This window comes from Ictidomys tridecemlineatus, chromosome 4 (assembly GCF_052094955.1).
Source record: "Ictidomys tridecemlineatus isolate mIctTri1 chromosome 4, mIctTri1.hap1, whole genome shotgun sequence".
NCBI classification, from domain to species: domain Eukaryota; kingdom Metazoa; phylum Chordata; class Mammalia; order Rodentia; family Sciuridae; genus Ictidomys; species Ictidomys tridecemlineatus.
Genome location: NC_135480.1, coordinates 112,634,527 through 112,652,906, shown reverse-complemented (window position 1 = coordinate 112,652,906; position 18,380 = coordinate 112,634,527). Strand labels below are relative to the sequence as shown.

General features: G+C 41.8%; 1 protein-coding gene across 6 annotated transcripts in view; it reads left to right on the top strand.

The window, feature by feature from the left end:
- The first annotated feature begins 320 nt into the window (after positions 1–320).
- The window catches only part of Arhgap32 (Rho GTPase activating protein 32), a 297,323-nt gene continuing 279,263 nt past the window's right edge, over positions 321–18,380 (top strand). For 4 of the 6 annotated variants that reach the window (XM_078047322.1, XM_078047323.1, XM_078047320.1 and 1 more), the window contains exon 1: positions 16,457–16,838. The gene's annotated coding sequence lies outside the window, so the exon portion shown is untranslated. Of the gene's footprint in view, positions 585–16,455; positions 16,839–18,380 lie in introns of those variants that run through there. The other 2 variants (XM_040285546.2, XM_078047321.1) reach the window with 2 other exon arrangements.

The window sequence follows — 18,380 nt, the reverse complement described above, 5'->3', positions numbered from 1 at the left end:
GTCCAGGTAAAGGGAAGGGGCCAAACAAGCAGCATTTCTGTTCCTGCCAAATGGCCCTGGTCACTTGTTTTGGACTTGCCAAGGGCAGGGCCCCCACCATAGACTGTGTGGAGCTGAAAGCTGAATACAGAATACTTTTCTGTGCCTCTTGCCTGTGGAGCAGGCTTGTCTGCCCCAGATCACACTTGAATAGATGAAAAGAATCCATTTTTTGCCTTGGCCCAAGGCCTGCAGTGGAGGCCACAAAGACGCTTACAGACAAACTGGAGTGGAAGAGCAGCAAAGAAAGTGCAGAGAAGACTTAGGAAAGTGTAAGAGGAAATGAACAAGAACATTTCCAGCTGATGTAGATTATCAGTTTTTCAAATGGCCCCTGTGCTCCCATTTGGAGAAATGAAATTGCAAAGCAACTAGTTCCAGCCTCCTGTGCTTTTGCTGGAATTGGGTCTCCCACTACTTTAAGGAAATCTAGGTGAAAATCTGTTAGCCCCCAAATTGGGATCCTGGAAGACAAGGAAACATCCTGAGCAAGACGGATTTCTCCCCTGAAGCTGGATTCCAGGAATTTAAGAGTTTAACCAAAAGTAAGAAAAATGCCGATTCATGCATGATAATGATATTGGGAAATTAGCAGTGATTTTTTTTAAATCAGTATGCTTTATTTGGTGGGAAATTGTGAGAACTGGTTCCTTTGTTTAAGAGTTGTCTTTTGGAGTAGCTGGAAAGGCAGGTCCTTATTTCAACTCTAGTTAGAAATGGGATTCTCACAGCTGAGAAATGACCACTTCTAATATACCTATCCCCAGAATACATTCCCAGGGATGTTTAGGAGGGATTAGTCTTTAACTCTTATCCAGGATTGAACAAGGAATAGAATCTGTGTGGGTAAGGGAGCTGGATTCTTCTAGGTCTTGGATGGATTAACTTTTGACTGCTTCTGAACAGATATTTTTGGGGAAAAATAAATAGACTATCAGGATTATAATAAATTATCAGGTCTATAAATATTATTTTAAAAAATTTTTTTGTGATGCTGGGTATGAAACCTCCTATGCTAGGCAAATTCTCTGCCACTGAGCTATACCCCCAACCCCAGGTCTGATTTTGATGGCAAATCCTACATTTTTTCCCTACAATTTTACTTCTACCCTCTTTTCCAATTGCTTGTTTCTCATCTTTGCTGATGTGCATGCTGCCTGGCACCAGTATCTAAGCAGTACTACTGGTACCACCAGGAACCATATCTTTAAATGCAAACCCCCAGGCCCCACCCCAAAACTACAGAATCAGAATATTGGGGAAGGAGAAGGAATGTATCTAATTCTTTTAACCTGGAGAAGGCCTGGGGCTTTGAAGGCACAAAGATCTAAGTTTAAACCATAGTGTTGCAGATTCCTGTGTGATACCAGGCAAATTAATTCAACCTTTGTCTCAGCTCTCTGGACTGGAAAGCAGGGATAATTATACCTACTTGAAACTATTGTTGCAAATATTAAGTGACATATTTATAATTAATGTGAGCGGCTTAGTATGGAACAAAGTAAATGTTCCATGTATGTGAACAATTGTATTTTGTGGAACATTTCCTTTGGTCCATGCCTAGTTGTCAGAAAGCTGCAAATCAGCCTAGTTTATACCTTACCTCTCTGTTCCTCCTTAACCCTTCAATAGCCAGTTTTCCCACACACTCTGTTTTATAAGCAAGGAAGAGCCAGCTGTGATGAGCACTTGTCCTGAATATTTGCCCAGGAAGATCTTCCCTGTTGCTCTGGACTGCTACCTGTGGTGTTCTCCTTGTCTCTGTTCTCTGGCTTTCACTTCCTCAGCCTTCTTCAACTTGGTGGCCTCTTCAGGCTCTGTTTGCTGGCTCATGATCTTCACCTCTTTTTAATGTGCATGCTGTCTTTATTTTGACACTACCTACAATTCTCTCTAAAAGACTCTTCCTAGCTGATGTGATGATAATCCCAGCTATTTGGGAGGCTGTGGCAGGAGCATTGAAAGTTCAAAGCCTGGGCAATTTAGCAAGACCCTGTCTCAAAATAAGTACATTAAAAAGGGTTGGGGATGTAGCTCGGTGGTAAATCCTCCTTGGATTCAATTTCCAGTGCCAAAAAGAAAAAGAAAAAAAAAAAAAAACCAAACAGAAGATTCTTCCTCATTCCTCCCATTTCCTGTGAAACTCTCATTCTCCCAGTGGTAGTGATAAGGTTCCCAATCCCTTGCCAGGAAAGGGTCCCTGACAAACTGCTTTGGAAACCCAAATTCCCTGTGAACAGACACATGCAAAGAAACAGGAAACAATTGGGGTATTTGCTTGAAAATACTGGCCTCCTGATGAGACCCTTCAGTCCTCACTCCATTTTATGAAAGCCTTTATACTTGCTTTTAAACTGCATTCCAGGGGCTGGGGATGTGGCTCAAGCGGTAGCGCGCTCACCTGGCATGCGTGCGGCCTGGGTTCGATCCTCAGCACCACATACCAACAAAGATGTTGTGTTTGCTGAATGTAACTAACTAACTAAATAAATAAATAAATTCTCTCTCTCTCTCTCTCTCTCTCTCTCTCTCTCTCTCTCTCTCTCTCTCTCTCAAAAATAAATAAATAAATAAATAAAAATAAACTGCATTCCACTCCTTTGCCTCTCAAGGCTGGAAAGTGGGTTTGTGTGAGCCTTTTCTGGAAAGAAGTTGGGCTCAGTAAGGTGTGCAAACAACAATTAAAACAGCCTTGTGAACATGACAGTTTCCAGCTCAAGGAGTTGGTTATTAATTGCTCAACACTTGAAATGCTAAATATGTGTGAGTGGGTGGTTGTGTGTGCTCTCTCTCTCTCCCTCTCTCTCTCCCCCCTCCCCTTTCTCATATTTGTTAATTTTCAGTAATTGGGTACTGTCCCCAGGGGGGCAGTGTTGAAAGGAGACATCTCTAGCATAGCTAACACTCCTTAATGGTTGAGTGAACATATAAGTGATATAAAAGGTAGCCCAAATAACAACATAAACTTATTCACTCTTACACCTTAGTAATGGAAGGAGTTAGAAGATAGTATTGTCCTTGGTATTCAGGTGTGAGATTAGAGAAATGAGAGTATTCAATCATTTCCCCCAAGGTTGCTCTCGATGAGTCTCTGGTGGAAACCAACTTCAATAAAAGTGCAATTAGCACTTTTTTGGGGGGGGGGGTGGAGGGGTAGGGAGGTGTACTGGGGATTAAACCCAGGGGGACTTAATCACTGAGCCACAGCTTTAGCCCTTTTTTGTATTTTATTTAGAGTCAGATCTCTCTAAATTGTTTAGGGACTTGCTAAATTGCTAAGGCTGGCTTTGAACTCATGATCCTCCTGCCTCAGTCTCCCGAGCCGATGGGATTACCTTGCCTGCCTACAATTAGCATTTTTAAGTACCTGGTAGCCTTGACATTGCTGCCGTTCTTGAGAAAAATAACACTCTCTCTCTCTCTCTCTCTCTCTCTCTCTCTCTCTCTCTCTCTCTCACACACACACACACACACACACACACACACACACACACACACACACACTCGCTGCATAGAAACAGGAACCTTTATTTCTTCTAGGCTCTGTTTCTCATAGCGTAACTGGTGTACTCTAATAACAAAGCTCAGAGACATATTTGTTGAGTTGAACCAAGTCCTGAATTTGTAGATAAAAAGAGCTATTCCCTCTCTATGGGGATTACAGTGTACCAACTCTGAATTCTGGGGACAATTCATCACAGTTATATTGCTTGGAAGCAAAAAATTGAGGTGTCGATATGGTTAAATCAATGACCATGCAGTCAGGAAGATAAAATGTGATATAAATAGATGTATATTTACAGAGAACCAAACAAATACAATGGGTATGAAACTTTTGAGTAAGATTAATGAATATTTGGACCAGGTCCTGAAGGAATATGCTGAGAACTGAACCCGTTTCCTATAATAAACTGAATTTAGGCAGTAATTAGTACCAGACAGCATTAACTGTGTTCCCAACTCCTCAAGAATTTTAGTCAATTATAAAAGTATAACAGTCCTACAAAAACATGTGTGAACGTTGGAACTTTTCTGGTTTGACCAGCCAATACCCAAGGATTAGGCCTGAGCATCAGATCAGCCTGTGAGACCCTCCTTCGACTTCCAAAGGGAAAATGGGAAATAAGTGCCAGAGAAGTTTTTAAGACACATCTCTACTGAGCTCTCACTTTTTAACTAACCAAAATTCTTAAGCTAAATGGCTGATGTGCTAAGAATCTAGGTTATCATCCAATAGATGAAGGAAATTTATTTTGTTTTGTGGGTTTGGAGATTAAACCCTGTGAATATTAGGCAAATGCTCTACCATTGCTATATCCCCAGCTTGAGGAAAGAGTTCTGATTCTCAGAAGTCTTTAATGTGCACATACCTTTAGCAAAAAGATGATCTACCAGCCATTGCCATAGGGTATTGGGGACTGAATTCAGGGTCTGGCATACTGGCACTTTACCACTGCGATATGTCTCTAGCCCCATAGGACTATTAAAGTATAGCCTAGCATGTGTGAGGGCCTGGATTCTATCCTCAGTGCCTAAAACAGAGAAAGAAAAGAAAAATTATGTTATGACATATGATTATATAAAAATGATGTCATGGATAAATATGTATTGACATGAAAAGCTAAATATATTAAGGGAAAAAGTAGATTGCACACATTATTATTGTTATTATTTTATTTTTTTTTAAAGAGAGGGTGAGAGAGGAGAGAGAGTGAGAGAGAGAGAATTTTTAATATTTATTTTTTAGAGAATTATTAATATTTATTTTTCTCGGCGGAGACAACATCTTTGTTGGTATGTGGTGCTGAGGATCGAACCCGGGCCACACGCATGCCAGGCGAGCACGCTACTGCTTGAGCCACATCCCCAGCCCCTATTGTTACTATTTTAAATATATATTTTAGTTGTAGTTGGACACAATACTTTTATTTTATTTATTTTTACGTGGTGCTGAAGATTGAACCCAGTGCCTTGGACATGCTAGGCAAGCAGTCTACCACTGAGCCACAACCCCAGCCCACACATTATTTTTAATATGATTGTGTTGGCTGTTAAAATATAAAATATATACAGATATGTACCAAAATATTGATAGTAATTATCTCTGAATTTTGATTATGGGTTTTTCTATATACATGCCTTTTCTAATTTTTTAATGAGGAGCTTTTATTGTTTTATCTCCCTTAAAATATTATTTATTTATTTACTTACTTATTTATACATATCAGGGATTGAACCCGGGGCACTTAACCACTCAGTCACATTCCCAGCCCTTTTTATTTTTATTTTGAGACATGGTCTCGGTAAGTTGGTAAGGGTCTTGCTAAGTTGTTGAGGCTGGCCTCACATTTGTGGTCCTCCTGCCTCAGCCTCCCAAGTTGCTGGAATTACTGGCATGTCACCATTCCCAGTTCTCTTTTTAAAATCTTTACTGGTTTCCAAATGGTATAATATATATATTCTATAGAAAACTACATACATTTCTGAGGAAAAAAAATTTCATATAAAATAAACAGAAAGCCATCCTTTCTTCCACCTCCTAAAGTAAGGAGAGATTCATGAGCAGCTTAGTAATTCATTAATCATTCATGCATCCTGTGTTTCAGGAGTTGAATATGGGAATCTAGGTTAAATAAAACCTGTCCTGCCTCCTGAGTTTGTCCATAAGGAAGACTGAGGTCATTTCCATAGTGCCAGGCTATCAGCAAGTATCCAGTGGAGTAGGTATTGTAGTTCTTTTTATTTCATCCTGGGAACATATAGACTATCAAGCTATTCTTTGACATATGACAGTTCTCCTGGCATCTCTCAGGTCACTTCACTGGGTTCCTGCTGTTGCTGGTCACTGGGGCCATCTATGACACTTTAAAATTAGTTACTGACACAGATTCTTAAAAGCATAGCCCAATATATAGAAGTTATTTCTGAGAAACAAAGTCAGTTCATTCTGAAGACCAAGTTTAGAGGTTGTGCACCAGTAGACAACGGTTTATGTAACAGTTTGTCTTTGTTCCTGGAGCCATGTGTGACCTTTCTGCTCTTTCCTGCTGACACCATCTCCAACAGAAAAATACAATCTGTTTAGCTTAATGTCCCTCCTTCCCTCCTGAGCCTTAGTAGAGAATAATAACAGCAGCTGCATGACTTTTACATAACGAAAATACTTTATTTACTTTTGTATTTAATTTATGCATCTGTCCAATGTTTGCACAGCTGTTTGATGTCTGTATGCCCCATAGATTAGTCCTTGCTGATTTCATCTCTCCTAAACTGTAGGCATTGAAAACCAGAGGTACATTCCTGTTCACTTTTCTTTGCCCTGCCTCCAGCTGGTATGGTATCATCTGTGTGGTACCAGGCAGATGAGAATTTAATTAAGAAGGATTCTTCTGAGCTGAGGATGTAGCTTGGTGGTAATGCACTTGCTTAGTATGTGTGATGCCCTAGGTTCCATCTCCAACATTTCCAATAAAAACGCCAGATTTTTAATGTGTCTCAAGAAACTGTACCAGGATTAGGGAGGTGTAGGACGTGAGAGCCAGCCCAGAAACAGAGCTAGTCCAATGTTTGGGATGGAAAAATGGCCCTCTTACTCAAGTTTAGCTGCCTTTCGAACACCAATAAGACCTGAGCATTTGATATGCCAGTGTTTTGCCTAATCAATGCACCAGAGCGTATCTTTAGTTGCTGAATTTGAATATGAATTCATCTTCGATGTTGTTTTCTTGTAAGTCATGGGAAGAGTTAGGGCCAACTGCAGCAGGTGAAAATGTTAACACAAGACCATTTGTTTTCTTCTCTCTAGGGGAAGAAAGGGAGTACAAAGGGGATGTTCTCTTTTGAGGAATTGTCTCCTTCCATGTATTGGAATGTATGGTGGTTAATCAGCTTTCCATTTATATCCACTATCTGAGATAAATTATGAAGATAATTATAAAGGTTTGTTTTGTCTTATACTTTTAAAGGTTCTAGTCAATGATCAATTGGTCTTGTTACTTTGGACCTGTGACAGCACATCATAGCCACAATGGGTGGTGAAACAAAACCAGTCACCTCAAAGCCAAGAACCAAGAGGAAGAGGAAGGGGCTGAGGCCCCATTATACCCTTCAAGGCACATCCCCAATGACCTAAGGACCTCCCACTTGTCCCCACTTCTTAAAGGTTCCACCATATCTGAATAGTGCCAAACAGGAGACCAAACTTTTTAAACACATGGGTCTTTGGGGGGACCTTTAAGATTCAAATTATACCACATGGGTAACATTATTTTTTCTTTTTTCGTACTGGGGATTTGAATCCAGGGGTATTCTACTACTGATGTATTTCCTTCCTTCCTCCCTTCCTTCCTTTCATCAGGGATTGAACTCAGGGCACTCTATCAATGAGTTATATCTCCAGCCCTTTTTATTTTTTGAAACACTGTCTCACTAAGTTGTAGAGGCTGGCCTGGAACTTGTGATCCTCCTACCTCAGTCTCCCAGGCAGCTGGGATTATAGGTGTGCTCTACTCTGCCTGGTTATAGTCTTATCCAGTTTATACTATCCAGCCATCAATATATATTTACCAAAAAAAAGTAACATGTCTTTATTATCATAAAGCATAGACCAAATTTTAGCTGGATTTTGAATCTTTCCATATTTCAGTTTCTGTTAAAGTCAACAGTCTTATACTTGATGAAACATTAGGTCTTCTATTGAAAAGTACACAGAGGTGCACTCTAAATTAACTAAATTATATTTTTTTAACCAGCTTAATTCTATTACTTCTATAGTAGTACTGTATAATGTTGCCATGAGTAAGGGGGTGTTGTTTGCTTTTTTAAAAAATCCATCAAAGACTACAGAGAAATTGAGCCCAGGGGCACCCTTCTACTGAACTACATCCCCAACCCTTTTTATTTCTTACAAGACAGGGTCTTGCTAAGTTGCCCGGGCCGACCTCAAGTTTGTAATAGTCGTGCCTCAGCCTCCAAAATTGATGGGATTACAGATCTGTGCCACTGTGCTCAGCTCAGAGAAATAATTTTAAATTAGACCATGACCTGAGAAAGAAGGAATGAACTAGTAAGTTTGAGTTTGCTATCAACTCTGCTTGAGACTGGCTTTTTATATCACTCTGAGGACTAATGCTGTTTGTTTTCAACATGAAATACATAAGAGGAAAAATTGAGTGGGGAACAGGGGAATAATATTTTGATAGGGTAGTTTTATTGTTTTGTTTGATACATTATGACCCCCAGCCCCCAGTATATACAGGGATCATCCATACTTAAAGTTAAATACAAAATAACTTCTCAAGCTAAGTACATGTGATTTTTCAAAAAAAAAATTAATAAAATACCATATAGGATTTTCTACACAGTTCTTCTCAAGTTGCCTGGGAAACCTTATATCTACTGCATTCAGTGTTAGAAACATAGGTAAATTCTCAGCCAGTATGTATTTTGAATATAGCAGGAAAACACAGATGTTTTAGACTTTCTGAGCTACATTAAATTCTGGAAACTAGAAGCTATAAAAGACAAAATCGTGGGAGGGAAATTGCAGGGAGCACTCTGGAAAAGCAGCAGCTCCAGAGTTGAGTGACCTCTCTTTGATCTCTTGCTTTCCCAAGTCACTTTCCCATGCATTTCCTCAACGCTGGCTTCAGTTCTTTAGATCTAATAAAAGGCTTTGGGGTTGGGAGCATCACCACGTGTCTGAGTAGAGTGCTGATTCAGGCCAGCTTTCAGAGAGGAGTGGAGGATTCCATGTGTTTACAGTAAAATGTGTGTGTGTGAGGGTGTGTGTATGTGTGAGTCTGTTTTCTCATGAGCAGTAAGAACATCTCATGACTATCACAGCCAACAATAAGAGAGTTAGCTTCTTCCAAGTCACTTCAATGAAACACATACTCTAAATAGAGTAGCATGCTTCCTGGGAATAGAGTTTCAAAAAGTTCCTATACCCTACTCCTTTTCCAGACAATTTACTGCTCCTTAAAGATCTAATTATACAAATGTATTTTACTCTGTTTGTACATTAATGCTTTCTTGAACCTCCACATAATTTTGCTTGATAAGAAGCAGAATTAATGGGGCTGGGGTTGTAACTCAGTGGTTGAGCACTTGTCTCTCATGTGTGAGGCACTGGGTTTGATCTTCAATACCACATAAAAAAATAAATAAATAAAATAAAGATATTGTGTCCATCTACAACTAAAAAAATTTAAAAAAAAAAAAAAAGGAAAAGCAGAATTAAGCCAATTGCAACAGCACAGAGATGTAATCCCAGCCACTTAGGAGGCTGAGGCAGAAGGACCTCAGATTCAGGGCCAGCCTCAGCAATTTAGCAAGACTCTGTATCAAAATAAAAACTAATAAATGCTGTAGCTATAGCTCAGTGGTAGACCCCTTGGGTTCAATCCTCAGTATGGAGATGGGGAGAAGCAGAATTCATCTTTCATGCAAATGTTTACATTTTAATGCTTTTTCTTTTATTTTCTGGATCAAGTTCAAATCTGATTATAAAATGGATTGTGTGTTATTCTCATGATGCTGCAGAGTATAAAACCTCAAACAGTAGATGATATACTTTGATGACTGTACAGGTTGTTTTGTGTGTTTTTTTGTCTTTTTTTTTTTTTTTGTCTGTGTGCTAATTAGCTTTCTGTTGCCGTGACAAAATACTTGAGAATAACTACTTAAAGGAGAAAAGGTTTATTTTGGCTCACAGTTTCAGTCCATGGTCAGCTGGCTCTATTGCTTTTATGCCTGTAGAAAGGCAGAAACATCATGATGAAAAGGCATGGTGGAGTATATCTGCTTATGGCAGCCAAGAAATACATAAGGAGGAAGAGACTGTGAACAAGATACAATTCGAAGGGCATACTCCCAAGGATCTACTCCCTTCAACCACCTCCCACCTCCTACAGTTTCTACCACCTCCTGATATTCATTCAGCTATGAGTCCATCAATGAATTAATCTACTGATGAGGTCAGAGCCACCATGATTCAATTACTTTCCCACAGCCTCACCTCCAAACATTTCTGTACTGGGGATATTCCAGATCCAAAACATAACAATTTGTTTTCTTTTGATATAATGAAATAACTGAGGCTGGATAATTTATAAAGAAGTTTATTTAGCTCATAGTTTTGGAGGCTAAAAGTCCAAATAGCATGTGCTGTCTCTAGCACTCCACCTGTATCTTATGATGGCAGATGGCATCATGGTTAGAGCAGATACTAACAGGAGAGCCAGGGTGTGGTGGCGCACGCCTATAAACAGAAGCTCAGGAGGCTGAGGCAGGAGGATTGCCAGTTCAAAGCCAGCTTCAGCAACTTAGCATAGCCCTAAGTAACTTAGCAAGACTCTATCTCAAAATAAAAAATAAAAAAGTGTTGGTGATGTGACTCAGTGGTTAAGCACTCCTGGAGCAGGCTCACCCTCTAATAATCACTTGCGTTTAAGAGAACTAACTCAGGTTCCCATGAGAGTTATTTTAATCCCTTCTAGTATAGCACCACCAATGACCTAACTCTCCCTACGCTTTGCCTCTTTAAATGTCTCAGTAGACAGCTTTGGTGATTTGTATCTGCAGTTCCAGCTGCTTAGGAAGCTGAGGCAGGAGGTTCACTTGAGCTCACAATCTTGAGACCAGCCTGGTTGGGCAACATAGAGAGACTTCATCTAAAGAAAAAAAAAAGGGCTGGGGCTGTGGCTCAGAGGTAGAGCGCTTGCCTGCCATGCATGAGGCACTGGGTTTGATCCTCAGCACCACATAAAAATAAGGTGAAAATATTGGATCCACCTATAACTAAAAATAAATATTAAAAAAAGAAAAAAAAGTCCCATCACCTTACCTCTTTACATTTTTACACTGGGAATCAAGATTCTAATACACGAAACATTGGGAGGCACACTCAAATCATGTCTAAACTGTAGTACTTTGCTACCTAAATTTCCTAAATTTTTCCTGATAATTTTAGAGATGCTGAATGATTTAGAAATGCTAATTTTTGCAGTGTTTAGATAAATTTTAAAAGATATTTATTTCTTGTAGCTTCTCAAAATTTTAGACAAAGAAAAAAATTGGGATAGTAGTCACTGTTAATTTCCAAATTTTATTTCTTCCAAAGCATTTTCATAATAATTAAATCATTCTACCTTTATGATACTTACTCAATAAGAAAGAGAGAAAGCCCATTTTACAGATGAAAACACCACTTATGACTTATGCAAGTTTACATGATGGGGCAAGAAAAAACATGAAAGGGAAGTTTTGCATTTCCTAAAATTTACCATGTTCCTTTACAACATGGTGATTATTTCATTTAGGAATGAGAAGGCACTTCATATAATTTAACTTTAATTTTTCGGTCTTTACTTCTTCAAATCAAGTCTAATTGCAAGGTAAGACTTTCCTATAAGCATTAAATTAACCATTTAATATATACCTTTCTTTGCTAAATCTTGATATTTTCTTAGATGTCCAGTATAGTTTGTTTTGATTTGATTTGGAGTAAATTCCCATTTGTAATAAGTATAAAGATAGATCCATAGCAATACGAAACAGCAGATAAGAAATGAGCAAATAAATTTTGTATTCTGGTAGTACCATCCATTCATTCATTCATTCAATGATATGGTACAATGGGGAATAATCAAAGCTTCTGCCCTTAATGATCTTATATTTTACTAAGAGAGACAAATAATAAATATTGATTACATAACTTAATCCCATAGTCATACGTGCTGTGGGAAGAAAAAAGCAGAGTAAGTAAGTGGACAGAGAAGGCAGAACTATTTTTGTTATAGTCAGTCAAAAGGTTAGTTTAAAAGACTGGAGGGTGAGGTCCCCCTTGCAGATTTGAGGGAAGGTAGGAGGTGGTTGTGGGTGGAGCAGAATGAATGGCAAGAGAATAAAGATTAGAGAAGTGAGCAGGACTGAAGGGACTGGAAAGACCAGAAGGGACTTTGGATTTTATTTCAGTGTGATTAAAAGCTTAGAATCCTAGAGGGTTTTAAGCAGGGAGAATGATATTGTCACACTAGTGTCTTAAAAACAAATTCTTTGGTGGCGGTGTTGAGAATAGGCCACAGAGAGTAACAACTGGAAACAGGGAGATCACTTAGGGACTTTTGCAGTCACAAAGGAGAGTGATCATGGGGAGAGATGTGGTGTGCATAGCTAAGAGGGAGGGAAAAGATTGAGTTCAGGGTTTTTGTTTATTTGTTTTGGTGAGAGAGTGTATGTGTATACGGTGGCGGAGGAGAGGGCTTTACTAGGGACTGAACCCAGATTCTAGCACATACTAGGCAAGCATGTTACCGCTGAGCTACATTTCCTAGCCATTTTTATTTTTATTTTGAGACAGCGCTCATTAAGGTGTCCAGGCTGGCCTTGAACTTGTGGTCCTTCTGCCTCAGCCACCTGAGTAGCTGGGTTTATAAGCATGCTGCTTGTATTGGTTTCAGTTTTTAGGATACAAATGGAAGGATTTGCTGCCAAAATGAATATGATGGTGGAAAGAGGCACGTTAGTTATTACATAGGCAAGACTTGGAGGAAGCAATTTTGGGGCTATTTTGAATATGGACAGTCAAGAGCTCTGTTTTAGATACATTAAGTTTGAGTTATCCAAGTGGAAGTGTCAGTGAGGCAGCTGGATATATGAGCCTGGAGCCCTGGGGAGAGGTTGGGGTTAAAAGTATACATACATCAGTGAGTGGAAGCTATTTAAAGCCTTAGGCTGGAAGAGATTCTGGCAGGATGGGAATGTAGAAAGACAATAGGAAGGGCCCAAGGTCAGAACCCCTGGGCAGTCAACATTTAGAATTCTGGAAGAGGAGAAGCATCCAGTGCAGGAGCCTACAAAGGAGCTGAAGGATTCAAAAATAGGCATATAGATAGGTACATTAAAGATGGAAACAAACTCTTCATGAGAGAATAACCAAAAGTTCTAAATTATTGTGATAGAAGTTAATAAACCAAAATGTGATGGGAGAGGAAAGAAAATGGAAAGTTTATCATTTCAATGAACACATCACCGATTTTTCAAATCGCGGCAAATAGGACTACTAATGTTCCTTAAAATGCTGTCCAAGAGTAGTTTTGTTGTTGTTTTAAAGGGTTCAATGTTGAGAGGCTATTCCTTGGACATTGATATTAGCTAGGAGAATGCTACAGAGAGACAACATGTATTTTTCTTCAAAAACCTTTTTGGTTGTCCTGTTTTATAGGGGTGCAATATTAAGCTGTCCCCTTGGTGGGGGCAGGGAGAGGGGCATGCAGGAAGTAAAGCAATGTCAATTGTCACTTTGGAAAAATTCTTGATTAAACCTGGCCCACTCTCAGCAACTTATTTTTCTTAAGCCAGCTATTGGGCATTCAGTTTGGGGATGTAAATAAACTTCTTCTATCTCCTTTGCTCAGTCTCAGACTCACTGAAACTCAAGGTTAGGTAAGTGTTGCAGTCATTTGTGTAGCTTCCTTCCTGGCTGGCTCCACTTTTCTGCACCATGATGCTGCTTCAGTGCCTATAGGGGGCTGCAATGCAACAGATCTGAGATGCGGGGAGTGAGTCCAGATGTCACCTCCTGGAAGATGACAGTGCCAAGGCCGAGAAAGGAGGCCAGCCTGAGGCCTCCAACACCTTCAGAGAGATGGGGAGTCTGTCCACCCTCTTTCCTGCCCCCTCACCTTGTAAATATTGAATCAAACCATAAACAGCAAATTCAGTTATTTAATATTATTTTATGGTTGAACAGACGTTTTCTTTTTTGGGGGATGTTGCAATTTTTGTGATTTATGTATTTAATCACTGAAGGTGTTATTAGGACAGAGGTAATTGATTACAAACATCTGAAACACCAAGGTCAGATGGCTGCAGAGTTGCCTAGTGATTACAACCTTGAGTTTATATGCAGGTTTAGCAGCAATAAGTACTGATTCATAGGACATTTGGATAGTTCTATTCCAGGAGAGGGAGTGCTGGCTCAGAACAGATTAAGGAGTATCAACACCCTTGAACTTGCTTAAACACCTCTGGCATTTGGAAAACACATGTGCAATACATTTGTTCTTTCTCTGAACTAGATCTAATATAAACAGGGGGATATTTACCACAATGTTTTTAGGATCTAAAGCAAAATATATGTATCATCCAATGTATACATCATTATGGTTTGGATCATAAATGTCCCCAAAAGTCCTATATGCTGAAGGCTTGTTCCCCAGCCTGTGGTGCTATTGGGAGGTGGTGGAATCTTTAGGAGGTGGGGCCTAGTGAAATGAAGTTAGGCCATGGGGGTCTGTCCTTGAAGGAGATGTCTAGACACCAGCCCCTTCTTCTCTCTCCTCTTTGTCTTTTGTTACCTCCATGAGATGATCAGCTTTGCTTCACCACATGCTTCCCGCCATGGTGTTCTACCTTGCCTCCAAAAGCAATGGAGCCAACTGACCTTGGGAACAATGAGCCAAAATAACTCTTTTTCCTCCTAAGTTAAATATCTCAGGTATTTTTTCATAGTGATAGAAAGTTGACACCGAAATTCTAGATTTTTATATATTACCTCTACCACCCAAACCCAACCATTTAACATTCAGTAGCTGCAGCTAAATTTCAGGATTTTATGTAAAACTTCAGGATATGAATGAAGGCATTCCAAAAAGAATGCAATATCATGATCTTAACTGAGAGTAGCCAAGATACTGCAGCCTTTGGCAGAACTTGTTTTCCATGATGATGTACTTTCTTTCCCACACAGACCTCCTCTTAGTATCACAGGATACTTGCATGTAAGTTCACCAAACCGTGGGAGTGATGCAAGCTACCAAATACACACTTGTTCCTCTAAGGCAGAGATGACTCTATGGTCCAAGGGTGAATCCCATGTTGCTGCTGCAATTTGATAAAAGATAATTTTTAAACATAGTTTAAATAATTTTAAACTATGGTTTTACTTTGAAGTTCTCTAGTTTTCATTGTTTGCCTTGGTGTTTTGCTATCTCTTAAGAAGTATCACAAAGACTGTGCATCCCAAATGCATCTATTTTCAGTAGAGGGTTGAGATGTACTCATTGAAAGTTGGTTTCTTTATATTTTTCCCATCTGTTTGTGTCTCTGCACACCTTTTCATTCTGTTTCTTTGGTTCTGTGCTAGGAAACATGCAGAATCTTGTTCTGTAAAGAAATTTCAGTTATGCTGAAACTGGCAGAATAGGATTATTGTTCATGTTCACTCCCAAATTTGTCTCCAGAATGTGGTGAAATCCTGGTTTATGTATGCCCTTGAAACTTTGCTAATTGTAGTCAAGGCCATGTTTTATTTTCAACAACTCCCATTGAAATGACTAAATGCTGAGTGGACCCAAATCGCTGCAGTGACATTAGATGATGCAGTATTTGGCATTAATAGGCTTGAGAATAAGAGTAAATTATACAGGTTAATCACTCTTCTTCTCCTCCAACATTTTGATACAGAATGAGTCATAAGGATTGAAAGATACACATATAAAAGAAAAACAAAATTGGAAAACAGTAGAATATCAAGATGTCTTTCCTGCATTCTGTCACACTGATGGTCGTTGCAGGTGGAACTGCTGCACAGTCTTTGGAGGCTGAACAAAAGGAACAAGAACCAAGGGCAATGTTATCCCAAGCAGGGGGATTCCTGGAAGCTCCTTCACTTGCTTCCAAAATCTCTTTTCAGTCTAGCCATGCACCTTCAGGTTTGCTACTCTTTCACCCTTTCTTGTCTTTACTCTCCCTGGATCAGATATGCCACTTTCAATTTTCTGGTCTATAACTCTGAATGAAGAAACCAACTGAAGGGAACTTTTAGGCATTTCTCCATCCCGATTCTAAATAATAAGCAGCGCGAGTTGATTGCGCACCCAAATGAGCAAGGGAGGGTGAAGGTAAAGAGCTTCCACTTGCGGCAACGCCCCCTTTCCTCCCTGGTGCGGCGACAGTATTCTGGGGTCAGCTGGGAGTGGAGAGGAGCCACTGCCATAGTCTGCGAGGATGCCTTTTCCTGGTGTTGCTAGTGCTGCAGGTTTTTAATTTTTGTACGACAGCACGATGCAGAGGCCGAGGCAAAAGACCACATTCGACCCCTGGGGCAGCATCTCATCCCCAGTCCAGTTCTCGGCTCGCTCCGCCACCCCCTCCTACCCTACTCCGAGGAGGGGCTCCTGCTTGCCCTTCGCCGCCCCCCCGCAGCGCACGTGCGCTCCCGGGACAACAGCAGGCGAGGCCTTGGCGCGCCCCCGCCTCACGGCCGCGCGCGCGCTCCGCCCGCCCTCCTCGCGCGTGCTCGTGCCCGCGGTCGCGGAGGCACGCCTCTTCTCCCTGCTGCGGGCGTCGCGGGTGCGGGAGGAGGCGGAGCGGAGGAGGCGGAGGCTGGGCGGGCGGCGGGCTCTGGCGGGGGCGCGCGCCGGCCAGCGGGGCGGGGGCGGCCGGAAGGCGTCGGGGTGAGGGGCTCTGGAGCCCGAGAACCCGCGTCCCCCGGGGCTGATCCGCCGCGGGAGGGCGAGCGTGGTGCGCGCCGGAGGTGGGGACTTCGAGGCCGCGGCCGGGAGCCCGGCTCCCCCGCCCCCGAGCCTGACGGGGTGGCGAGGCGGGATGCGGCTCTGGCGCAGGGGGAGCCCGGCCGAGCCCCCGCGGCGGCCCTGGGCGGCCAGGCTCTAGGAGCGGCGGCGTCGGCGGAGGCGGGCGGAGGGCGTCGGGCCCGGCCCCGGCCCGCGGAGGGCAGACACGGAGCGGCGAGCGGGGCGCAGCGACGCCGCGGCACGGCGGGGCCGCGGGGCTCGGTAAGGCGGGGGCGCGGGCGGGCCGGGGGCGCCGGTGACGTGGGCTGGCGCCACGGGGAAGGCTGCGGGGGCCTTTCTTTCTCTTTTAGAAAAAATTCTTTTAAAAGTAGAACCTCCTGATCGAATATTATTGAGGGACCATCTCGGGTTTCTCCTGGTTTCTCCTCCCCGGGACTCTTGTGGCCTCCCGGGGCGCCCGGGGCTGCGGGCCCACAGCCTCCCGCGCTCGCATCCCGCTTTTCCTCACGGCCTCAGCGAATGAGGCGTTGGGATAGATTGCTGGCCTGCTGCAGTGCTCTGCGCCCCAGACTGAAGTCAGGCAACAGCCGCGCTCCTCGGGAATGGCTTAGTGGGGGCCTTGGGGACCCAGGTGCTCCCACAGGAGCTCGCGCGTGAGCGTTCCTCTAGGCTGGTCCACTGTCGACAGCGCAGGTCTCGGCCCCCAGTGTGTGTGTGTGTGTGTGTGTGTGTGTGTGTGTGTGTGTGTGTGTGCAGCTGAGCGTGATGTCTCCGCTCCCTGGACTCCGGTGGAGTTTGTCCTCTTATTTTCTAATTGGCTGAAGTTGGCGCTACATGTTGGACGTTAGTGATGACTTAGTGCCTTTTCCCCCCTTGATTTTCCCCGCCACCCCTGCAGGGTGCCTTTCTCATTTTGTTGACTAGGTAGAGTAACTGTTTATGTTAAAGATTTTCATAAACCACACACAGGACAAGGTAGGGAGAGAAAGACATACTTGATTTCTTAGCTCTAGTCTGCCTCTGGACCCTGTGTAACCTCACCTTCTGGGGCTGAATCTTAGAGAAGGAGGGGAGGTGAAGAACAGCAGGATGCTTGGGGTGCAGTTTAATAGTTATCTTATAGGAAATAGAATTTGGATAATTATAATTTTGATCTACACTCAGAATTAAAATCAGCTCTGAAAATGCTTGGGGCACTGCATAATGTTACATGGATAACTAGCAGCTGGGCAGTGGCATTGTTGCCAGCATCTCTTATTTTCCATTCTTTCAGAGTCTTATTTGGCACAGGTTCAGACCTTTTAAGTAAGTCTGAATGGGAGTAACTTTACCGATGCTTTGGTTGCTTTTGTAAAAGTTGTCTATATTTATATTTCTGTGGAAAGAAGAAAAAGCTAATGATGCTGTAGTACAGTGGCTTTGAAAATACCCAGATGTGCCAGTTTGATTCAGTAATTGGATCTTTTTGTGATATTTTTGAATAGTGATGGTTGTAGTTTAATTTTGCATTTTTTCTTATTGCGTGAATTAAAGTTCAATTTAGAATCCACCATTGTTCCTTGGACTTAAGCATGAAGGAAATAGAAACAATAATTGCTGTTAAAACACAACTTCAGAGTTTTCCTAGCACTCCTTGGTGTGTATTCTTTTTCACAGGGTTATTTGTGAAGTTGAGGTATTATTATGATGTGATTTCCATTTTCAGGAATGGACATGTGGACATAATATTGGACATGTGGTGATGTTTTTATACAACAGGATCTGTAATGGTGTGAGGTTGGAATTGTGTTTAAACCAGTTATC